Here is a 10,469-nt window from a genome sequence, read left to right on the forward strand (position 1 = left end):
CCACATTGTCTTTATCCATTCCTCTATTGCTGAACACTTGGGCTGCTTCCCTAATTTGACTATTATAAATAATGCTGTAATACATTTATATGGATACATATATCTGAAATTTGGTGTTTTTGTATTCTTTGGGTAAATACCAGTAGTGGAATTAGTGGATACTACCTGTAGTAGTTCTATTTTTTTTATTTTTTCACTTCCACAACGTTTTCTACAGTGGAAACACCAGTTTGCATTCCTACCAACAATGTGTGAGGGTTTCCTTTTCTTCACATCCTTATCAACACTTGTATTTCTTATGTTTTTTAGTCATCTGGACAGTGTGAGGTGATACTTCATTGTAGTTTTGATTTGTATTTCTCTGATGATGAGCGATGTTGCCCACTTTATATGTGTCTTCGCAGATATGTTTATGTGTTCCATTCATTTTTAATTGGATTAATTGATTTTTGGATATTGAGTTTCATAAGTTGTCTATATACTTGGATATTAACCCTTTATCAGATATGTCATTTGTAAATATCTTCTTCCATTCCAAAGTTTGTCTTTTAATTTTGTTGATCTTTTTAAATTTTTATTTATTTATTCATGAGAGACACAGAGAAAGAGGCAGAGACACAGGCAGAGGGAGAAGCAGGCTCCATGCAGGGAGCCTGACGTGGGACTTGATCCGGAGTCTCCAGGACCTTGCCCTGGGCTGAAGGCAGTGCTAAACTGCTGCCACTTGGGCTGCCCTAATTTTGTTGATTTTTTGCCATGCAGAGGCTATTTTGATGTACTCCCAATAGTTGATTTTTGTTTTTGTTTCTCTTGCCTCCGGAGACATATCTATAAAAATGTTGCTATGGTCAATGTTAGAGAAGCTACTGCCTATATTCACTTCTAGGATTTTTGTGGTTTCAGGCCTAACATTTGCATCCTTAATCCATTTTGAGTTCATTTTTGTATACAAAAATGGTCTATTTCATTCTTTTGCAAGTAGAGATCCAGTATTTCCAATATTTGTTGCGGAGATTTTTTTTAAGATTATATTTATTTATTCATGAGATATACACAGAGAGGCAGAGACAGAGGGAGAGGGAGAAGCATGCTCCCATGAGAAGCCCAATACAGTACTCAATCCTAGGATCCTGGGATCATGAACAATCTAAGCCAACAGCAGACTCTTAACCACTGAATCACCCAGGCACTGCAATGATAATTTTTTAACCCATTTTACATTCTCACCACATTTCTCAACCATTAATTCACTAATGTTTGAGAACTAATTAATTCAAACATAATTTGTTGTTTGTTTCTTTGTTTTTGCCACAACATGTGGTTTTGATTCTATAGCTTTGTAGTTTAACTTAAAATCTGGAATTGTGATACCTCCCACTTTGTTTCTCTTTTCTACTTTGGCTATTTGGGTCTTTTGTGGTTCCATACAAATTTTAGGATTGTTTGTTCTGGGAAGCCTGGGTGGCTCAGCGGTTTAGTGCTACCTTCAGCCCAGGGCATGATCCTGGAGACCTGGGATTGAGTCCCATGTCAGGCTCCCTGCATGGAGCCTGCTTCTCCCTCTGCCTGTGTCTCTGCCTCTCTCTCTCTCTCAGTCTGTGTCTCTCATGAATAAATAAATAAAACATTTTTAAAAATTAAAAAAAAAAAGAATTGCAGTAGATTTCTGTATTTTGGTTTTGTATCCTGTAACCTTATTGAATTCGTTTATCGGTTCTAGTAGATTTTTAGTGGAGTCTTTAGGGTTTTCTATTTACAACATCATGTCATCTGCAAATAGTGAAAGATCAACTTCTTCCTTATCAATTTGGATGCCTTTTCCCCTTTTTGTTATCCAATTTGTCCAATTGCTGTGGTTAGAACTCCAGTTGAGTAACAGTGGTAAAAACGGACATGTTTGTGTTGTTCCTAACTTTATGGGGAAAGCTCTCAGTTTTTTGCCACTGTATATGATGTTAACTGTGGATTCTTATATATGGCCTTTATTATATTGAAGTATGTTCACTCTAAACCTATTTTGCAGGGCACCTGGGTAGTTCAGTGGTTGAGCTGCTGCTTTTAGCTCAGGTTGTGATCCCAGATCCTGGGATTGAGTCCTGCATCAGGCTCCCTGCAGGGAGCTGCTACTCTCTCTGCCTGTATCTCTGCCTCTTTCTGTGTATCTCTCATGGATAAATAAATAAAATCTTAAAAAAAAAAAAAAAAGAATATCAAGACCGCACAGTGAGGAAAAAGTCCCTTAAACAAACTGTTTTGGGAAACTGGTATCTGCATGCGAAGAACCCTTACTTAATACCATTTATAAAAATTAACTGAAAATGGATTAAAGACCTAAATGTAAGACCAAAGGCTAGAATTTCAGAAAGACATACTAGCAAAAAGTTTCAGGTTATTGAAGATGGCAATGATTTCTTGGCTATGACACCAAAAGCAAAAATAAAGAAATAGGGCTAAATCAAACTTTAAAACTTCTACATGTCAAAGGAAAGATCACAGTGAAAACACTACCTGTAGGATGGGAGGAAATATTTGCAAATCATATATAAACTAAGATATTAATATCTGAGAATAAAGAACCAACTTATAGAACTCAATAATGAAAAACAAGTAATCTATAGCCATTTTTTATAAAAATGGGCAAAGTAATATTTTAATAATTATTTCACAGTATATATGTATATGAACTTATCATATTGTACACTTAATGAGGTAAACTTGCAGAATATTAGCCAGTTATACCTCAGAAAAGTTGAAAAAAATAAATAGAAATGGCCAAAGATGTAGAACAGACATTTCCAAAGCAGTTATACAAATGGCCAGAAAACCTAAGAAAAAAATGCCTAAAAATCACTAATCATAAGAGACAAATGAAAAAGTTCTAGAGATATGTCACACAACATAAATACACTTAATACTACTAGTATACCCTACTACTAAACACTACGAAACATATACTTAAAAATGGTTAAGATGATTATTTTAATCCTAATTATTTTTATCATCATTTAATGAAAAAAATGGAGCCCGTCTCCCCACATTTCAAATCTGGAATGTCCTTAACCACTAGCTCTGGCCAAGAGAATGTTATGTAAGTGAGGTACCAGTTGTGAGATTTAGGCTTTAAGAGATCTGCATGTTTTCTCTTACGCTCTCCAAAACCCTACCCAGACAACAGGTAAACAAACCAGGATTAACAAAGTCAAAGAGGAGAGATTACTAGTAGCAGAGAAATGCCACACCATTAAAAGCCATCCTAGACCAGCTAGTCTGCAGCAAAACCAGTAGCTAACTAAAAACCCAGCCCAACAGAAAGCAGAAGAAATGACCAATGGTGCCTGGCTGGCTCAATCTGCAGGGCATGGAACTTTTTTTATTTTTTTTAAAGATTTATTTTATTTATTTATTTATGATAGACATAGAGAGAGAGAGAAAGGCAGAGACACAGGAGGAGGGAGAAGCAGGCTCCATACAGGGAGCCCGATGCAAGACTGGATCCTGGGAATCCAGGATCGCCGCCCGGCCCCCCGCCTCCCCAAAGGCAGGAGCCATACCGCTGAGTCACCCAGGGATCTCTGAGTGTGGAACTCTTGATTACAACTTAAGGTTGTAAGTTCAAGTTCCATGTTGCGTGTAAAGATTACTTTAAAAATCTTAAAAACCAAATAAACCTGTTCAACTCTGCCCATCCCAAATTGAAAAATCACAAAATCATAAGCTAATATATGGTTCTTGGTTGTTTTAATACATGAGGTTAACATTGTAGAAACTAACTCATACACTTAACTAGCTTTTCTACTCTCTTCGCTTATATAATCTTGTAAGTAAATTAGGTATCTGTTCAGGCCAATGAAGGCAGTAAAAGTCAGTAGTCATAATGGAGACACATAAGACTTTGAAGCAGCCTTTTAAAGTGTTGCCTGAATTTGCTTAATTAACCACTTTTTAACCTACTTACTAAATGAATAAAATAAAATTATTAGGGATGCGTGGGTCGCTCAGTGGTTGAGCATCTGCCTTCGGCTCAGGGCTTGATCCTGGGGTCCCCAGGTGGAGTTCCACATCAGGCTCCCTGCATGGAGCCTGCTTCTCCCTCTGCCTGTCTCTGCCTCTCTCTCTGTGTCTATGAATAAATAAATAAAATCTTTAAAAAAAGGAAATAAAATAAAATAATTAGATATCATCATTCAAAAATTAAGTTATGTTTATCAAAGTCCCCATATATGGAATCAACACAAAAATCAACTGCCTTTTTATATATGGAAAATAAATGTACAGAAATGAAATAAAATATCATTTATTATTGTTCTGAACAAAATTAAATACGGTACTTATCTCTAAATAAATCTTAAAAATACTTAAGGATCTATATGTTGAAAATTACCAAGTGCTATTGAAAGAAATCATTGAGAATGGAATAAATGAAAAGATATTGATTGGAAGATCAATATGGTAAAGATGCAATTCTCCCCAATCAGCATATATTTATATTTAATGAAATTCCTATCAAATTCCCAATAAGGTTTTCATAGAGACAAGATTACTCCAAACAAGTAAGGAAAGGAAAAGCTCTATAAAAGTCAAAATAGAAAAAAAAAAAAAAAAAGTCAAAATAGTGTTGAAGGGAAAATAAAATGAGGAAAATCACTACTCCCAAATTAAGATTTTAATCATTTGTCCTTTTCCATTGAATAGTTTTAGCATCCTTGCCAAAAATCATTTGATTATAGATATGAAGGTTTATTTCTAAACCTTTTTAAAGTTTGGGGGCTTGGGGGGTTTTGTTTTGTTTTTTATTTATTCTTGAGAGACACCAAGACAGAGAGGCACAGACACAGGCAGAGGGAGAAGAAGGCTCCATGTGGGCAGCCCAATGTGGAACTCGATCCCATGATTCCAGGATCACACCTTGGGCCTAAGGCAGATGCTCAAATGCTGAGTCACCAAGGCGTCCCAACATTTCTAGAGTTTAGAAAAAAACTTCAATTCTGTTCCATTGCTTTCTCTGTTAATCTTTTGACCTTTGTTGACCCAAGGTTTGTTACTGACCCTTTTCTATCCTTTTGGGCTGAATGGCTACCATTATGACCATTTTAAATTTCAGTAAGTTTGAAATCAGTAAGTATCAACCTTCTGACTTTGTCCTTCTTTATTAAGATTATTCTAACTAGTTGGGGTTTTGAGAATTCATATTAATATGGGGGTAGATTTTTCTAATATTACAAAAAAATCATTACAATTTTAATAGAAACTATATTTAGGGCAGCCTGGGTGGCTCAGCGGTTTAGCGCCGCCTTCAGCCCAGGGCGTGAACTTGGAGACCCCGGATCAAGTCCCACATCAGGCTTACTGCATGGAGCCTGCTTCTCCCTCTGCCTGTGTCTGTGCTCTGTGCCTCTCTCTCTCTCTCTCTCTCTCTCTCTCTCTCTGTGTTTCTCTCTCCTCTCTCTGTCTCTCATAAAAAAAAAAAAACTAAAAAAAAAAAAAAAAAAAAAAAAAAACTATATTTAGGGCAGCCCGGGTGGCTTAGCGGTTTAGTGCCGCCCTCAATCCAGGGTATGATCCTGGAGCCTGGGATTGAGTCCCACAGCGGGCTCCCTGTGTGGAGCCTGCTTCTCCCTCTGCCTTTGTCTCTGCCTCTCATTCTTTCTGTGTGTCTGTCATGAATAAATAAAATCTTAAAAAAAAAAAAAAAAAGAGTAATCCTATTAATGTCGTGTTGGATCTGCAGAGCTAGTATCTTGTTGAGAATTTTTGCATCCAGGTTCCTCAGGGATAGTGGCCTGTAATTCTCCTTCTTTTGGAGTCTGGTCTGCTTTTGGGATCAAGATAACACTGGCCTTGGAGAATGAGTTTGGGAGTTTCCCCTCCATTTCTTTCTTGGAACTGTTTCAAAAGAGCGAGTATTAGGTCTTCTTTAAAAGACAAGTAGAATTGCCCTGGGAAGACATCCAGCCCTGGACTCTTGTTGCTGACTACTTCAAGTTCTTTCCTGGTTGTGGGTCTATTCAGCTTCAAAACCTACTCAACTCTCAAAGGCCTCACCATAATACCATCATATTGAGATTAGATTTCAGTGTTAGAATTTTAGGAGGACTAAACATTGGGTCTATAGCAGAAATTTTTTTTAAAAGGTCAAGATATTTGGATATTGAATTAAAATTTACAGAATTGAAGTTAAGCTAGTGAAACCATACAGTTAGTGCTTCTTAGTATACTGACCATGTCTTGCAACCATAACTACTTAGTTCCAAAATACCTTTGATTTTTAAAAAATATCTTTAAAGGTTCTTCACTCTTTAAACTCTAAAAGAGGAGCATATGTTGCTTAATAGTTCAAAAAACAAAAAATCTGAGCTAAATGTTGAGAATATAAATATCACTGATCAGAGTTACAAACCACTCAATAGCTATTCTAGAGCACTTAACAAAAACAACCCTGCCTGTGACCCCAAATAGTCTGCTAATTTACTGCCCTGTTTCTTTGGAATCTCAATTTTGTAATTTCATTTATTTCCACAAATTCTAGGTTTTGTATAAGGTGAAGCATTTTGACCAGTCAGTATTTTAAAGATGTAATATTTAAGAGCTTTGATTTTTGAACTGTGAGCCAGGGGCTTCCAACATTACTTGGAAACTTGTTTAAAGTGCAAAATCTTGGATGCACTCTGTACCTATAACATCAAAATTGCACTGAATTCAGCAATCTTTTTTATTGTAAAAAAAAAAAAATTTGCCATCTTAACCAATTTTAAGTATAAAGTATAAATTAAGTATATTGATAGTATTGTGAAAAAGATCTCCATAACTGTTTCATCTTGCATATTCTGTGAAGCAATGTACTCATTAATTCTTCTTTCTTCACTCCCACCAAGTCTCTAGTAATCACCATTCTATTTTCCGTAAAATGATGACTTAGGTTTGTCTCATAAATAGTAGAATTGTACAGTATTTGATTTTGTGTGTGATTGGCTTATTCATCTACCATCTCTGTTTGATGCTGATTTTAGTTTTTAGGTTTCCCCAGTAAGCATGAATTTAGCAATGCACTTTTTATATATATCCTTTATTATTTTGAGGTAATTCTATTCGTAATTCGTTGTTTTGAGCATGAATTATTGGGGTATTGAATTATGTCCAGTGTTTTTCTGAGTCAGTTGACATGGTAGTGTTTTTGTCATTTGTCCTGTTAATGTAGTATATATTACAAGGATTGATTATAGATCATTCTTTATAGTCTATTAACATTTATCCTTAGCTATATATAACATTATGGTGTATAATTGTTTTAATATGCTACTTCATTAGGTTTGTTATTATTAAGGATTTTTGTATTAGTATTCATCAGGGATGTTAGTCTATAATTTTCTTGTAATGTTTGTCTGGCTTTAGTATCAGATAATGCTGCTTCATAGGAGAGCACTTCCAGAAGACCTCCATGATTGGTGTTAATTCTTCCTTAATGTTAAATTTCACTAATAAAGCCCATCTTTTTTTTTTTTTTTTTAGATTTTATTTGAGAGAAAGAGCACAAGTTGGGGGAGGGGCGGGGGGAGAAGCAGGCTCCCTGCTGGGCAGGGAAGAATCAGATGCGGGACTCTTGCCAGGACCCCCCCACCCCAGGATCATGACCTCATGACCTGAGCTGATCATGACCGGGATAATGACCTGAGCTGAAGGCAGATGCTTAAGCAACAGAGCCACCAACGCGCCCCAGAATCATCTTATTCTGAGCTTTCCTTTTGTTGGGAGTTTCTTTGTGACAGTTAACTAATTTATACTTGTTATAGGTATGCAGATCTTCATGATTTAGTATGTTGTGCATTTCTGAAAATCTTTATTTCACCTAGATTACTTAAAGAGCTAGTATTGAATTGTTCATGGTTAGTAGTAATATCCCTACGTTCATTGTTAATTTGTATTTTTTTTAGCTACTTTTCTAACGAACTTTTTAAAATCTAGCTAATTAATATTTTAACAGTTTTGTCAAAGCATCAACTTTTGGTTTTGTTAATTCTCTATTTTCTATTTCATTTATCTTTGTTTTCTTTCTTTGAGTTTTGTTGCTCTTTTTCTAGTACTTTACAGTTTAAATAGTTAATTTATAAAGATTGCCCAACTTTTTTGTATTTAGGATTTAAATGGTTACTTTTTGAAATTTTCTTCTCCTTTAATAAAGTATTCACAAAATATCCCTCTGAGAAGTGTTTTCACTATTTCTGTAATTTTGCTTTCTTAAATACATTTTCATTTTACTAAAGGGTTTTTTTTCCTAATTTCACTTGTGATTTTTTTTCCTTGATCCATTGGCAGTTTAATGGTTTGAGTTTTGTTTTCTTCTTAGGTTTATTTATTTATTTGAGAGTGAGAGAGCATATGTGAGCAAGGGGATGGGCAGAGGAAGAGGCAGAGAGAATTTCAAGCAAGACTCCCTGCTGAGCACAGAGTCCAGATAAAGGGCTTGGTCTCAGGACCCTGAGATCATGACCTGAGGAGAAATCAAGAGTCAGGCGCTTAACTGAGCCACTCAAACACTCCTCAGTAGTACGTTATTTAATTTCCACATTTTTGATAATTATCCAGAGGGGAAGTGCAGATTTTGTGTGTTACTAATTTCTAGCTGTATTCCATTATGGTTGTAGAAGATACTTGATATGATTTCAACTTCTTAAAACTTTTGAGATTTGTTTTATGACCTAATATATGGTCTATCCTGTAGAATGTTCCGTGTGCACTTGGAAGGAAGGAGTTGGCAGTGTTTTGTTTTGTCAGTTCATTTCCTTTTTCATCTTTTTTTCTACTTATTTTATCCAATACTGACTGTGGATTATTCCACTATTATTGTATATCTATTTCTCCCTTCAGTTCTGTCAGTGGTTTTGCTTTTGGTTTGTTTTTCTTTTCTTTTTTTTAAGATTTATTTATTTATTCATTCAGAGAGAGCGAGAGAGAGGCAGAGACACAGACAGAGGGAGAAGCAGGCTCCATGCAGGCCCAATGTGGGACTCGATCCTGGGTCTCCAGGACCACACCCCGGGCTGCAGGCGGCGCTAAACCGCTGCGCCACCGGGGCTGCCCTGGTTTGTTTTTCAAAGATATTGGGGCTATGTGTTTTGATGTGTATCTGATTGTCATATATTTTTGGTTGATTGATCTTTCAAAATATGTCCTTTGTCTCCTGTAATAGTTTTAACTTGTCAACTGCAAAACAGGAGTTTTTAGTTTCCTAAAAAGCAGTGGCTCATGTGAAGACCCATCTCACCAGATTGGGATAATTTGTTGGTTATAGTTTTGACTCTCCAAAATGGGGAGAAATGGAACGTTATACAAGTCAGTCAAGAATTGCCTGGTCAGGGATCCCTGGGTGGCGCAGCGGTTTGGCGCCTGCCTTTGGCCCAGGGCGTGGTCCTGAAGACCTGGGATCGAATCCCACGTCGGGCTCCCGGTGCATGGAGCCTGCTTCTCCCTCTGCCTGTGTCTCTGCCTCTCTCTCTCTCACTGTGTGCCTATCATAAATAAATAAAAGTTTAAAAAAAAAAAAAAAAAAAAGAATTGCCTGGTCAGCACTGCTTAGATCAGCACTGATATACCCTAGTCATTCCCCTAAAGGAAAGTGACCTTACAATTATCAACCCATTTCTTGGCCTATTATAACTTACTGTTCCCACTCCCTTCTGGCTATAAAAAAAATCTAACATTTTGTATACTCAGTGTAGCTGCTTTTTATCAGACTGATTGATGAGTTGTTGAATAAATCCTGTAAGATCACTTAGATGGTTTTTATTTTTAAACAGACTTTAATTCTGTCTGATACTGCTGTAACTATCTCGGCACTCTTCATTATTATTTGCATAGACAGTCTTTTTCTATCCTTTCATTTTTAATCTATTTGTATTTTTGGATTTAAAGTTAATTTGTAGATATCATATATACATAATATGATGTGGTAAATAATTATGATATAATACCATCTAGGTATAAAACCACAGAGGTTTGTCTCAGTTCTGGAGCCTGTATCCAAGCTCCTCAGGGATAGAAACCAAAAGTCAAAGTGTTTGCAGGTATCCACTCCCTCTTAAACCAGTAGGCAATCCTTCCTTGCTTCTTCCTACCTCCTAATGGTGTGTTCTCAATCATTGGCATTTCTTGGCTTGCAGCTTGAGAACTCAAGTCTCCACCTTGGACATTACATCTGTCTCTATCTTCCTATGGACTGTTCTTAAAAAAGTTACTTCACTTAGAAGACCTACTTTTGCAGTTCTCTAAGTTAAACATCTTCAGTGACCCAGTTTCTAAAAGCATTACATTCTGCAGTGGGAGTTAGGATTTCAAAATATGTATTTTTAGAGGACACCATTGGAAAGGCAAGATGGGCAACGTTTAATTCACCAAAGGAAGGCCAGAATATCAGGTTGAGGACCTTGGTTTTTTAGTAAATAGAAGCTATGCAGGGTTTCAGAGCAGACAATAGT

General features: G+C 36.3%; 1 long non-coding RNA gene across 2 annotated transcripts in view; it reads left to right on the forward strand.

Annotated features, from left to right (window-relative positions):
- The window catches only part of LOC140629036 (uncharacterized), a 39,779-nt gene extending 31,590 nt beyond the window's left edge, over positions 1 to 8,189 (forward strand). For both annotated transcript variants that reach the window (XR_012026908.1, XR_012026909.1), the window contains one exon: positions 7,507 to 8,189. This is a non-coding gene — a long non-coding RNA (uncharacterized lncRNA). The remainder of the gene's footprint in view (positions 1 to 7,506) is intronic.
- The last annotated feature ends 2,280 nt before the right edge of the window (positions 8,190 to 10,469 follow it).

This window comes from Canis lupus, chromosome Y, assembly GCF_048164855.1.
Source record: "Canis lupus baileyi chromosome Y, mCanLup2.hap1, whole genome shotgun sequence".
Taxonomy (NCBI): Eukaryota; Metazoa; Chordata; class Mammalia; order Carnivora; family Canidae; genus Canis; species Canis lupus.